Source organism: Oncorhynchus kisutch, linkage group LG15, assembly GCF_002021735.2.
Source record: "Oncorhynchus kisutch isolate 150728-3 linkage group LG15, Okis_V2, whole genome shotgun sequence".
Classification (NCBI taxonomy): Eukaryota; Metazoa; Chordata; class Actinopteri; order Salmoniformes; family Salmonidae; genus Oncorhynchus; species Oncorhynchus kisutch.
In genome coordinates, this window is record NC_034188.2 from 72,845,347 (window position 1) to 72,860,011 (window position 14,665).

Sequence of the window (14,665 nt, forward strand, 5' to 3'; positions counted from 1 at the left end):
GCTCGTCAATATCGCCACTACCTACACCCACCCTGTCTGTTTGCTCGTCAATATGGCCACTACCTACACCCACCCTGTCTGTTAGCTAGTCAATATGGCCACTACCTACACCCACCCTGTCTGTTAGCTAGTCATTATGGCCACTACCTACACCCACCCTGTCTGTTAGCTAGTCAATATGGCCACTACCTACACCCACCCTGTCTGTTAGCTCGTCAATATGGCCACTACCTACACCCACCCTGTCTGTTAGCTGGTCAATATGGCCACTACCTACACCCACCCTGTCTGTTAGCTAGTCAATATGGCCACTACCTACACCCACCCTGTCTGTTAGCTCGTCAATATGGCCACTACCTACACCCACCCTGTCTATTAGCTAGTCAATATGGTCACTACCTACACCCACCATGTCTGTTAGCTCGTCAATATGGCCACTACCTACACCCACCCTGTCTATTAGCTAGTCAATATGGTCACTACCTACACCCACCATGTCTGTTTAGCTCGTCAATATGGCCACTACCTACACCCACCCTGTGTCTATGTCTGTTAGCTAGTCAATATGGCCACTACCTACACCCACCCTGTCTGTTAGCTAGTCAATATGGCCACTACCTACACCCACCCTGTCTGTTAGCTAGTCATTATGGCCACTACCTACACCCACCCTGTCTGTCTCTCTGTTTGTTATCTAGTCAATATGGCCACTACCTACACCCACCCTGTCTGTCTCTCTGTTTGTTAGCTAGTCAATATGGCCACTACCTACACCCACCCTGTCTGTTAGCTAGTCAATATGGCCACTACCTACACCCACCCTGTCTGTTAGCTCGTCAATATCGCCACTACCTACACCCACCCTGTCTGTTTGCTCGTCAATATGGCCACTACCTACACCCACCCTGTCTGTTAGCTAGTCAATATGGCCACTACCTACACCCACCCTGTCTGTTAGCTAGTCATTATGGCCACTACCTACACCCACCCTGTCTGTTAGCTAGTCAACATGGCCACTACCTACACCCACCCTGTCTGTTAGCTCGTCAATATGGCCACTACCTACACCCAACCTGTCTGTTAGCTGGTCAATATGGCCACTACCTACACCCACCCTGTCTGTTAGCTGGTCAATATGGCCACTACCTACACCCACCCTGTGTCTCTCTGTCTGTTAGCTAGTCAATATGGCCACTACCTACACCCACCCTGTCTGTTAACTCGTCAATATGGCCACTACCTACACCCACCCTGTCTGTTAGCTCGTCAATATGGCCACTACCTACACCCATCCTGTCTGTTAGCTAGTCAATATGGCCACTACCTACGCCCACCCTGTCTGTTAGCTCGTCAATATGGCCACTACCTACACCCACCCTGTCTATTAGCTTGTCAATATGGCCACTACCTACACCCACCCTGTCTGTTAGCTGGTCAATATGGCCACTACCTACACCCACCCTGTCTGTTAGCTAGTCAATATGGCCACTACCTAAACCCACCCTGTGTCTGTCTGTTAGCTAATCAATATGGCCACTACCTACACCCACCCTGTCTGTTAGCTAGTCAATATGGCCACTACCTACACCCACCCTGTCTGTTAACTCGTCAATATGGCCACTACCTACACCCACCCTGTCTGTTAGCTCGTCAATATGGCCACTACCTACACCCACCCTGTCTGTTAGCTAGTCAATATGGCCACTACCTACACCCACCCTGTCTGTTAGCTCGTCAATATGGCCACTACCTACACCCACCCTGTCTATTAGCTTGTCAATATGGCCACTACCTACACCCACCCTGTCTGTTAGCTAGTCAATATGGCCACTACCTACACCCACCCTGTCTGTTAGCTAGTCAATATGGCCACTACCTAAACCCACCCTGTGTCTGTCTGTTAGCTAGTCAATATGGCCACTACCTACACCCACCCTGTCTGTTAGCTAGTCAATATGGCCCACTACCTACACCCACCCTGTCTGTTAGCTAGTCATTATGGCCACTACCTACACCCACCCTGTCTGTTAGCTAGTCAATATGGCCACTACCTACACCCACCCTGTCTGTTAGCTCGTCAATATGGCCACTACCTACACCCACCCTGTCTGTTAGCTGGTCAATATGGCCACTACCTACACCCACCCTGTCTGTTAGCTCGTCAATATGGCCACTACCTACACCCACCCTGTCTGTTAGCTCGTCAATATGGCCACTACCTACACCCACCCTGTCTATTAGCTAGTCAATATGGCCACTACCTACACCCACCCTTTCTGTTAGCTCGTCAATATGGCCACTACCTACACCCACCCTGTCTGTTAGCTAGTCAATATGGCCACTACCTACACCCACCCTGTCTGTTAGCTAGTCAATATGGCCACTACCTAAACCCACCCTGTGTCTGTCTGTTAGCTAATCAATATGGCCACTACCTACACCCACCCTGTCTGTTAGCTAGTCAATATGGCCACTACCTACACCCACCCTGTCTGTTAACTCGTCAATATGGCCACTACCTACACCCACCCTGTCTGTTAGCTCGTCAATATGGCCACTACCTACACCCATCCTGTCTGTTAGCTAGTCAATATGGCCACTACCTACACCCACCCTGTCTGTTAACTCGTCAATATGGCCACTACCTACACCCACCCTGTCTGTTAGCTCGTCAATATGGCCACTACCTACACCCATCCTGTCTGTTAGCTAGTCAATATGGCCACTACCTACACCCACCCTGTCTGTTAGCTCGTCAATATGGCCACTACCTACACCCACCCTGTCTATTAGCTTGTCAATATGGCCACTACCTACACCCACCCTGTCTGTTAGCTGGTCAATATGGCCACTACCTACACCCACCCTGTCTGTTAGCTAGTCAATATGGCCACTACCTAAACCCACCCTGTGTCTGTCTGTTAGCTAGTCAATATGGCCACTACCTACACCCACCCTGTCTGTTAGCTAGTCAATATGGCCACTACCTACACCCACCTTGTCTGTTAGCTAGTCATTATGGCCACTACCTACACCCACCCTGTCTGTTAGCTAGTCAATATGGCCACTACCTACACCCACCCTGTCTGTTAGCTCGTCAATATGGCCACTACCTACACCCACCCTGTCTGTTAGCTGGTCAATATGGCCACTACCTACACCCACCCTGTCTGTTAGCTCGTCAATATGGCCACTACCTACACCCACCCTGTCTGTTAGCTCGTCAATATGGCCACTACCTACACCCACCCTGTCTATTAGCTAGTCAATATGGCCACTACCTACACCCAACCTTTCTGTTAGCTCGTCAATATGGCCACTACCTACACCCACCCTGTCTGTTAGCTAGTCAATATGGCCACTACCTACACCCACCCTGTCTGTTAGCTAGTCAATATGGCCACTACCTACACCCACCCTGTCTGTTAGCTCGTCAATATGGCCACTACCTACACCCACCCTGTCTGTCTCTCTGTTTGTTATCTAGTCAATATGGCCACTACCTACACCCACCCTGTCTGTCTCTCTGTTTGTTAGCTAGTCAATATGGCCACTACCTACACCCACCCTGTCTGTTAGCTAGTCAATATGGCCACTACCTACACCCACCCTGTCTGTTAACTCGTCAATATGGCCACTACCTACACCCACCCTGTCTGTTAGCTAGTCAATATGGCCACTACCTACACCCACCCTGTCTGTTAGCTCGTCAATATGGCCACTACCTACACCCACCCTGTCTATTAGCTAGTCAATATGGTCACTACCTACACCCACCATGTCTATTAGCTAGTCAATATGGCCACTACCTACACCCACCCTGTCTGTTAGCTCGTCAATCTGGCCACTACCTACACCCACCCTGTCTGTTAGCTTGTCAATATGGCCACGACCTACACCCACCCTGTCTGTTAGCTCGTCAATATTTCCACTACCTACACCCACCCTGTGTCTATGTCTGTTAGCTAGTCAATATGGCCACTACCTACACCCACCCTGTCTGTTAGCTAGTCAATATGGCCACTACCTACACCCACCCTGTCTGTTAGCTAGTCATTATGGCCACTACCTACACCCACCCTGTCTGTTAGCTAGTCAATATGGCCACTACCTACACCCACCCTGTCTGTTAGCTCGTCAATATTTCCACTACCTACACCCACCCTGTCTGTTAGCTAGTCAATATGGCCACTACCTACACCCACCCTGTGTCTCTCTGTCTGTTAGCTAGTCAATATGGCCACTACCTACACCCACCCTGTCTGTTAGCTCGTCAATATGGCCACTACCTACACCCATCCTGTCTGTTAGCTAGTCAATATGGCCACTACCTACACCCACCCTGTCTGTTAGCTCGTCAATATGGCCACTACCTACACCCACCCTGTCTATTAGCTTGTCAATATGGCCACTACCTACACCCACCCTGTCTGTTAGCTGGTCAATATGGCCACTACCTACACCCACCCTGTCTGTTAGCTAGTCAATATGGCCACTACCTAAACCCACCCTGTGTCTGTCTGTTAGCTAGTCAATATGGCCACTACCTACACCCACCCTGTCTGTTAGCTAGTCAATATGGCCACTACCTACACCCACCCTGTCTGTTAGCTCGTCAATATGGCCACTACCTACACCCACCCTGTCTATTAGCTAGTCAATATGGCCACTACCTACACCCACCCTGTCTGTTAGCTCGTCAATATGGCCACTACCTACACCCACCCTGTCTGTTAGCTCGTCAATATGGCCACTACCTACACCCCACCCTGTCTGTTAGCTCGTCAATATGGCCACTACCTACACCCACCCTGTCTATTAGCTAGTCAATATGGCCACTACCTACACCCACCCTGTCTGTTAGCTCGTCAATATGGCCACTACCTACACCCACTCTGTCTGTTAGCTAGTCAATATGGCCACTACCTACACCCACCCTGTCTGTTAGCTCGTCAATATGGCCACTACCTACACCCACCCTGTCTGTTAGCTAGTCAATATGGCCACTACCTACACCCACCCTGTGTCTCTCTGTCTGTTAGCTAGTCAATATGGCCACTACCTACACCCACCCTGTCTGTTAGCTAGTCAATATGGCACTACCTACACCCACCCTGTGTCTCTGTCTGTTAGCTAGTCAATATGGCCACTACCTACACCCACCCTGTCTATTAGCTAGTCAATATGGCCCACTACCTACACCCACCCTGTCTGTTAGCTAGTCAATATGGCCACTACCTACACCCCACCCTGTGTCTCTCTGTCTGTTAGCTAGTCAATATGGCCACTACCTACACCCACCCTGTCTGTTAGCTCGTCAATATGGCCACTACCTACACCCACCCTGTCTGTCTCTCTGTTTGTTATCTAGTCAATATGGCCACTACCTACACCCACCCTGTCTGTCTCTCTGTTTGTTAGCTAGTCAATATGGCCACTACCTACACCCACCCTGTCTGTTAGCTAGTCAATATGGCCACTACCTACACCCACCCTGTCTGTTAACTCGTCAATATGGCCACTACCTACACCCACCCTGTCTGTTAGCTAGTCAATATGGCCACTACCTACACCCACCCTGTGTCTCTCTGTCTGTTAGCTAGTCAATATGGCCACTACCTACACCCACCCTGTCTGTTAGCTCGTCAATATGGCCACTACCTACACCCACCCTGTCTGTCTCTCTGTTATCTAGTCAATATGGCCACTACCTACACCCACCCTGTCTGTCTCTCTGTTTGTTAGCTAGTCAATATGGCCACTACCTACACCCACCCTGTCTGTTAGCTAGTCAATATGGCAACTACCTACACCCACCCTGTCTGTTAGCTCGTCAATATCGCCACTACCTACACCCACCCTGTCTGTTTGCTCGTCAATATGGCCACTACCTACACCCACCCTGTCTGTTAGCTAGTCAATATGGCCACTACCTACACCCACCCTGTCTGTTAGCTCGTCAATATGGCCACTACCTACACCCACCCTGTCTGTTAGCTGGTCAATATGGCCACTACCTACACCCACCATGTCTGTTAGCTCGTCAATATGGCCACGACCTACACCCACCCTGTCTGTTAGCTCGTCAATATGGCCACTACCTACACCCACCCTATGTCTATGTCTGTTAGCTAGTCAATATGGCCACTACCTACACCCACCCTGTCTGTTAGCTAGTCAATATGGCCACTACCTACACCCACCCTGTCTGTTAGCTAGTCATTATGGCCACTACCTACACCCACCCTGTCTGTCTCTCTGTTTGTTATCTAGTCAATATGGCCACTACCTACACCCACCCTGTCTGTCTCTCTGTTTGTTAGCTAGTCAATATGGCCACTACCTACACCCACCCTGTCTGTTAGCTAGTCAATATGGCCACTACCTACACCCACCCTGTCTGTTAGCTCGTCAATATGGCCACTACCTACACCCAACCTGTCTGTTAGCTGGTCAATATGGCCACTACCTACACCCACCCTGTCTGTTAGCTAGTCAATATGGCCACTACCTACACCCACCCTGTCTGTTAGCTCGTCAATATGGCCACTACCTACACCCACCCTGTCTATTAGCTAGTCAATATGGTCACTACCTACACCCACCATGTCTATTAGCTAGTCAATATGGCCACTACCTACACCCACCCTGTCTGTTAGCTCGTCAATTTGGCCACTACCTACACCCACCCTGTCTGTTAGCTCGTCAATATGGCCACGACCTACACCCACCGTGTCTGTTAGCTCGTCAATATGGCCACGACCTACACCCACCCTGTCTGTTAGCTAGTCAATATGGCCACTACCTACACCCACCCTGTGTCTATGTCTGTTAGCTAGTCAATATGGCCACTACCTACACCCACCCTGTCTGTTAGCTAGTCAATATGGCCACTACCTACACCCACCCTGTCTGTTAGCTAGTCATTATGGCCACTACCTACACCCACCCTGTCTGTTAGCTCGTCAATATGGCCACTACCTACACCCACCCTGTCTGTTAGCTTGTCAATATGGCCACGACCTACACCCACCCTGTCTGTTAGCTAGTCAATATGGCCACTACCTACACCCACCCTGTCTGTTAGCTAGTCAATATGGCCACTACCTACACCCATCCTGTCTGTTAGCTAGTCAAATGGCCACTACCTACACCCACCCTGTCTGTTAGCTAGTCAATATGGACACTACCTACACCCACCCTGTCTGTTAGCTAGTCAATATGGCCACTACATACACCCACCCTGTCTGTTAGCTGGTCAATATGGCCACTACCTACACCCACCCTGTCTGTTAGCTAGTCAATATGGCCACTACCTACACCGATCCTGTGTCTCTCTGTCTGTTAGCTAGTCAATATGGCCACTACCTACACCCACCCTGTCTGTTAGCTAGTCATTATGGCCACTACCTACACCCACCCTGTCTGTTAGCTAGTCATTATGGCCACTACCTACACCCACCCTGTCTGTTAGCTAGTCAATATGGCCACTACCTACACCCACCCTGTCTGTTAGCTCGTCAATATGGCCACTACCTACACCCACCCTGTCTGTTAGCTCGTCAATATGGCCACTACCTACACCCACCCTGTCTATTAGCTAGTCAATATGGCCACTACCTACACCCACCCTGTCTGTTAGCTCGTCAATATGGCCACTACCTACACCCATCCTGTGTCTCTCTGTCTGTTAGCTAGTCAATATGGCCACTACCTACACCCACCCTGTCTGTTAGCTGGTCAATATGGCCACTACCTACACCCACCCTGTCTGTTAGCTAGTCAATATGGCCACTACCTACACCCATCCTGTGTCTCTCTGTCTGTTAGACAGTCAATATGGCCACTACCTACACCCACCCTGTCTGTTAGCTAGTCAATATGGCCACTACCTACACCCACCCTGTCTGTTAGCTAGTCATTATGGCCACTACCTACACCCACCCTGTCTGTTAGATGGTCAATATGGCCACTACCTACACCCACCCTGTCTGTTAGCTCGTCAATATGGCCACTACCTACACCCACCCTGTCTGTTAGCTCGTCAATATGGCCACTACCTACACCCACCCTGTCTGTTAGCTCGTCAATATGGCCACGACCTACACCCACCCTGTCTGTTAGCTAGTCAATATGGCCACGACATACACCCACCCTGTCTGTTAGCTCGTCAATATGGCCACGACCTACACCCACCCTGTCTGTTAGCTCGTCAATATGGCCACTACCTACACCCACCCTGTCTGTTAGCTCGTCAATATGGCCACGACCTACACCCACCCTGTCTGTTAGCTAGTCAATATGGCCACTACCTACACCCACCCTGTCTGTTAGCTAGTCAATATGGCCACTACCTACACCCACCCTGTCTGTTAGCTAGTCAATATGGCCACTACCTACACCCATCCTGTGTCTCTCTGTCTGTTAGCTAGTCAATATGGCCACTACCTACACCCACCCTGTCTGTTAGCTAGTCAATATGGCCACTACCTACACCCACCCTGTCTGTTAGCTAGTCATTATGGCCACTACCTACACCCACCCTGTCTGTTAGCTAGTCATTATGGCCACTACCTACACCCACCCTGTCTGTTAGCTAGTCAATATGGCCACTACCTACACCCACCCTGTCTGTTAGCTCGTCAATATGGCCACGACCTACACCCACCCTGTCTGTTAGCTAGTCAATATGGCCACGACCTACACCCACCCTGTCTGTTAGCTCGTCAATATGGCCACGACCTACACCCACCCTGTCTGTTAGCTCGTCAATATGGCCACTACCTACACCCACCCTGTCTGTTAGCTCGTCAATATGGCCACGACCTACACCCACCCTGTCTGTTAGCTAGTCAATATGGCCACGACCTACACCCACCCTGTCTGTTAGCTCGTCAATATGGCCACGACCTACACCCACCCTGTCTGTTAGCTCGTCAATATGGCCACTACCTACACCCACCCTGTCTGTTAGCTCGTCAATATGGCCACGACCTACACCCACCCTGTCTGTTAGCTAGTCAATATGGCCACGACCTACACCCACCCTGTCTGTTAGCTGGTCAATATGGCCACTACCTACACCCACCCTGTCTGTTAGCTAGTCAATATGGCCACTACCTACACCCATCCTGTGTCTCTCTGTCTGTTAGCTAGTCAATATGGCCACTACCTACACCCACCCTGTCTGTTAGCTAGTCAATATGGCCACTACCTACACCCACCCTGTCTGTTAGCTAGTCAATATGGCCACTACCTACACCCACCCTGTCTGTTAGCTAGTCAATATGGCCACTACCTACACCCACCCTGTGTCTCTCTGTCTGTTAGCTAGTCAATATGGCCACTCCCTACACCCACCCTGTTTGGTAGTATGGGATCTCGGTGTATGTGGAACTTCTTTAAATTGTCCTTTCACTCCTAGTTACATTATTCTGACTAGAGTATTCTCTTTTGTTAACCTTTGAATAACTAATCCATTATGCATTGAACATTAATTTCTGTACCACAATATTACATCAATTTCATTATTACATAATTTTAGGGAAGTATGCTTTGTTCTAAGTTTGTTGAGTTGTTTTGGGAGACAGTACCACCTGGTGGTCTAATGCTACCATGTTGTGTTTCAGAGTCCAGATGAATACTGTCTGATCTGGGTCGCTGCTGATCTCATCTCCTTCACTGTAGTTATAGGAATTTTTGTTTTCCAAAAGTAAGTCCTCTTCTGCAGATTTTTATGATTATTTTCTCAGGATGTAATTTTTAAATGTAGTACTAGGTAGTAATTAACCTGTTTTTTTACTGCAGATTTATTAGTCAACTGATTTAAAGGAGGAAGAAAGCAGATGAAAGCATTTGTTTTACTGTGCCTACATAGCACTGGGCATGGGAATATTGTCAACACTCACTCACGCACAGACAATTACCTGTTATTACTGCTGTAGTGCCTCTGGCAGCCTTTACACAGTTAACACATCGCTTCCTCCGTCTGTCTGCTTCACACCCTCTCCTTCCACCTAGTGGTGTGTGTTCTACCTCTCAGGGGCTTAATGTTCAATAATATAATGATATCCGTCATTTAGCAGACGCTTTTATCCAAAGCGACTTAGTCATGCATGCAACCATTTATGTATGGAGTGGTCCTGGGATTCCAACCCACTATCCTGGCATTGCAAGAGCCATAAACTACCAATTGAGCTACAGAAGACCAGCAGGCTCCTGTATATTGTACAAGCACACATTAACAGAACTCTGCATACACAGATTACCGTTTATATTACATTAATTAGGGTTTCCTCAAGGGAAGATTAACCATGATTCTTTTTAAGGTCATTGTTGATCTTCCACAGTGAATCTTCTACAGTGTTTTCTACACCCTCCTCTCCCAAATAACTTCAGTGAAAGGCAGGAGTCCTTTAGCAGAGGAATACCATCCAGTCAATGGGAATACAATTGTGTAGTGGGTATTCACAGGCCATTTTCCAGCAAGTGTGTTAAAACACAGGGATGGATGAAAGTGTCATTATTTGATGAAGCTCATTTACAATGTCAACACAGTGGCTTGGAGAATCAGCTGGAGAAGTATCTCTCGTCAACTTAACAATGTTTCCCGTTGCAGTTGTTTGTACTTTTAAGTAACATGAAACCAGAAAGTATGCTTCCTTAAACTCTGAAAGACTGTAGGAAGCTGTTGCTATGGGAGTTTCTCTATGAATTTCACTTTCCTTCCTGAGCCATAACGCTGTTGTGGGATGGAGGACAGCAGAGCAAGGTCTCCATCCTCTAGTCTTATGGTGTGGGGTTTGCTCTGCTTAGCAAAGTGCTGGCCGCTGCAGCCTTCTAAACTGACCTCAATCTCTCCACCTTCTTTTGTCCTTGTTCCCTTCTCTTCCTCCTTTTTCTTCTTCCTCTCCTCTGGCTGATGTGCATGCTCCTCTTCTCTGCTGCATTCTGGCATCTCTCAGCTATCACATTATCAGGTAACTGGGTCAACTCTGACCCACTCTGCGTTTCCTTTTTCTCCCTCTTCCACTCTCTCCATTTTGCTGTATCATTTCATCCTTTCTGTATACGTCATCCTTTAAATCTTTTGTTTCTGTCTTTCTCTCACCTGTATTGTTGTATTTCACTGCTGCCACTTCTCATTCTCCCCACTCGAGGAGAGAATGAATACAAGCGAGCCTACCAGTATTGGCCTTTTAGTGGCAGACCGCAGTACTTTGTCCTTCACAGCACAAATGCTTGTGTTCACTTTTATCCCAGTTGAGTTTTACTGTTTACATTATCGACCCGAATGACAGTCTGCAAATTAATTATAGAATTGTATTAAACAAGGAAGAGCTCTTTTCATTTATGGTGTTGATTTGGACAAAAGCTACGAATGTAGACTTTAATAAAGCAATTTCTATAGCTTCCCTACCATTGTAAAACATATTTTGGGAGTGCCAAGATGGAGGCACGGTGGCTTCAACACAGCGCCCACTTTCAGTCATCTAGTGTATATATAAATCATTGGTCACAACTAGTCAGTAAAGGATCACAACTAGTCATTAACTGAAGTACGTTCTTTCAGAGAAGTGGAGAAGTCTTTGGCTCAGACTCTGGTCTATTTGTACATGTCCTTATAGATTCAGTACAGCAACCAACTTCAATATCCGTCTGTTTGCTTGGTGTTATTTTGAGGTCAGCCAAATAGAAGTAGAAGAATTTGAGGCAAAATGGTGTCCAGGGCCCACACACGTTGACCTAGAGTAGCAATCTCTGGCCGACACATTTTGACATGCCTTTAGCTCCATATAGGACAAGTCCTTGAGACCAGAGGCAGAAGTACTGTGGTATGACCAGAGGCTCTATATCAGGGTTCTCATATAGAGCAGGTGAACCCTGCTCTATATGATGTCCTGCCCTCTGTGTGACCTTTCCTCTCCAGGTGGAGGTTGAGTGGCATGCACAGCTACAACCCTGAACAGATCATGCTGAGTGCCGCGGTCCGGAGGTCCAGCAGAGACCTCAACATCATGAAGGAGAAACTCATCTTCTCCGGTAAGGAAGGACTCCACAGAGAGGAGAGCTGCACGGCCTGTGTTTACTGTATTGTGTGTTTGTTTCTCTGGCTGTGTCCCAGTACTGTGAAATGGCTTCCCCTCCTTTTCTCATCTCCTTATTTATTTACCACTGATCTGATGACATTGGATAGATGAAGTGGATGCCTGATTGTTTTGGCCAGCCATATTGCTTTCACCTATTAATCAGTGGTCACAGAAAAGGAGACAAGGAAAGGCAGCCATTTTAGGAGTGTCTGGGGATGTCAGTGTGTTACCCTATCCCAGCATGCATCTCTGAGTGTTTGTAATGTAATTATCCTTCCCAAGGTCAACCGCAGTAGCAGTCTCAACCTGTGTGTGTGTGACCTGCACTCCTCTCCACCTCCACTCCTCTTCATCCTGCCATCTCTCCATCCTCCTCTGCCTGCTGTGACCATTCCTCCTCCATTCCATCCCTCCCTTCCCCTCTCTCTCTGCCTGCCCCGCCTTTCCCCCTCTCCTCCCCAATCACCCACCAGAGACCTCTGCCATTTAAAAGGGTGCCTAGACAGCCCACTGAGACCCACCAGCCTCTCCTGGTGGGTGGTGAAAGGTACGTCTGATGAGGGTCTTCAATGACCATCAGTCAGTCCAAACCACTCTAGAATAACCACTAGTAGGTATAGTCACTTAGAAGAGATAAGTGGTGACCTACAGAACAAAGAAAACCTAAGGGATTTCTCTGGTGTGGTTTGGATATGATGCTGCAGTGATATTGTTTTGGATGATCTGTGTATTGATGTGGTCTGTGTTGTACACTCCATCAGTGAAATACCCTGTGAACACTGATGTGCCTTCTCTCTTCTGCCTCCCAGAGGTGAGCAATGGTGTGGGCAGTGCTGAGGACCTGTACATGGAGAATGGCTTCGACTACTACAACAACGAAGGCATCTCCCATTGACTCTTACTCACCGGATGTGAATCTACTCACCTAATGTGACACCCGACTCTACTAGCATGTGGAAACTGAGTAAATTAAGACTTCCAAGTGACTGTCTTGTGATTGGGCTTATCTATTGTTATGATTACTCTTGTTTTACTCAGTGTATCCAGATAGTTATTGGTTTGTTCCTCCTACTTACTGACTGATTGACAGGCTGCTGTATTACTGAAGAATCCAAGGCAAGCACCACCCATTGCTTTGTACATTCTGTAAATAGGTTTGTTTTTGCTTGTTATATACAATGTGGGACTAAATGCACTTTTTATTGATGAACTGATTGATTCGTCAGATCTGATCTATGGCCTCTTCTCCTCACCTCTGTGGGCAAACTTGTTGGCTCGAGTTCCACATCAGGATTTCATCATTCAGTGGAGAGTCATGCATTTTATTTATATTTTTTACCAATTTGTTGGCCAGAAAAAGGGCAATTAAAAAATATATTGGTCCATTTATATATATATATATTTACTTAAACCTCCCGTGTGCTGGGATTGAATGGGTTCATGGGCCGGATCTGGCCCTCTGCCGTAGTTTTTCCCACCCCTGCTCTTGATGCTTGGAGGCCCCCCCCCCCCCCCAGTTATCAATGCTTTTTTTTGTTTGTTTCTACACTGTTATTTGGATTTCTTGCAGTCACTTTATAGCACAGCCAAATCTTATTATTTACAGGAATTACTATTTGTGCAGCATGCTCCTTTTTCTTGCCTTTGGGCGCTATTCTAATTCATAGGAACAAAAAGAACATGCTGTTTACAGAAGTCCTGCCTTCTCCGACTGAAATAGTTACATGATGTAAGATAATGATTTGAACAGCATTTCCAAGCATATGATATACAATATTAAGTGACTTGTGGAGCTGTGCTGTCTCGGGCCGGGCTTGTGTTCAGGCAGAACTAATGTTTACTCAGTGTTTTCGGGTTCATTGTGAATGTGTTTTGATTTTTAAAGGATGTGTACAGTGCATGTATTATGTAGAGATTTCACCCCTACCCTCAGTGTGCAGTCCTACATAGTGTGCACATATTACAGATGTTTTAGGTGCTATGGCTGGCTGAGCATTATATTGGAAATGTCATCCTGATTATGTATAATAATAGCTATAGTGTTGAAGAGTTTATGAAAGTAATTTAAATACTTTGCCGGCCCAACTTCTCAATGGCATTTGAACAGCAAAGTGCATCAAATCAATTGGTTTCTAAAGGGGGACATGAAAGGGTGTCTGTGATGAGATGAAGTGGGGTGTGTTATATTAACTGTGAAAATAAAGCTGGAGGCTGTTGAAGGGATGATGCTGAGTATCATTATAGTTCAAACCGGGTCAAGGAATGGATAGACTTGTTCATTTACTCCTTTGGTTATTTATGTGCCTCAGAAGTCAATAATTAAAATTCTTCTGATACCGAAGTGATGTACTTTGTGGTATTTTTGTAGCTAGAACATAACAAACCATTTAGGTTGGCGTTACTGTTGACTGTGTAGCTCATGTCAACCATATTCCTACTGAATGTGAATCCTTGATGTACAGTGTCTTCAGAACATATTCACACCCCTGGCCTTTTTCCCCTTTTTGTTGTGTTTCAGCCTATATTTAAAATGGATTCCATTTAGATCGTCACTGGCCTACACACAAAATACCCAT

The 14,665-nt window shown here is 47.3% G+C and overlaps 1 long non-coding RNA gene across 2 annotated transcripts; it reads left to right on the forward strand.

The window, feature by feature from the left end:
• The first annotated feature begins 9,243 nt into the window (after window positions 1-9,243).
• Window positions 9,244-14,430, forward strand: LOC116353647 (uncharacterized). 2 transcript variants are annotated; one of them, XR_004203187.1, is made up of 5 exons: window positions 9,244-9,712; window positions 10,965-10,979; window positions 11,930-12,042; window positions 12,372-12,636; window positions 12,899-14,430. It is a non-coding gene; the product is annotated as an uncharacterized LOC116353647 (long non-coding RNA). The 2 variants fall into 2 exon arrangements; XR_004203186.1 differs by lacking the exon at window positions 10,965-10,979.
• Window positions 14,431-14,665: the final 235 nt, after the last annotated feature.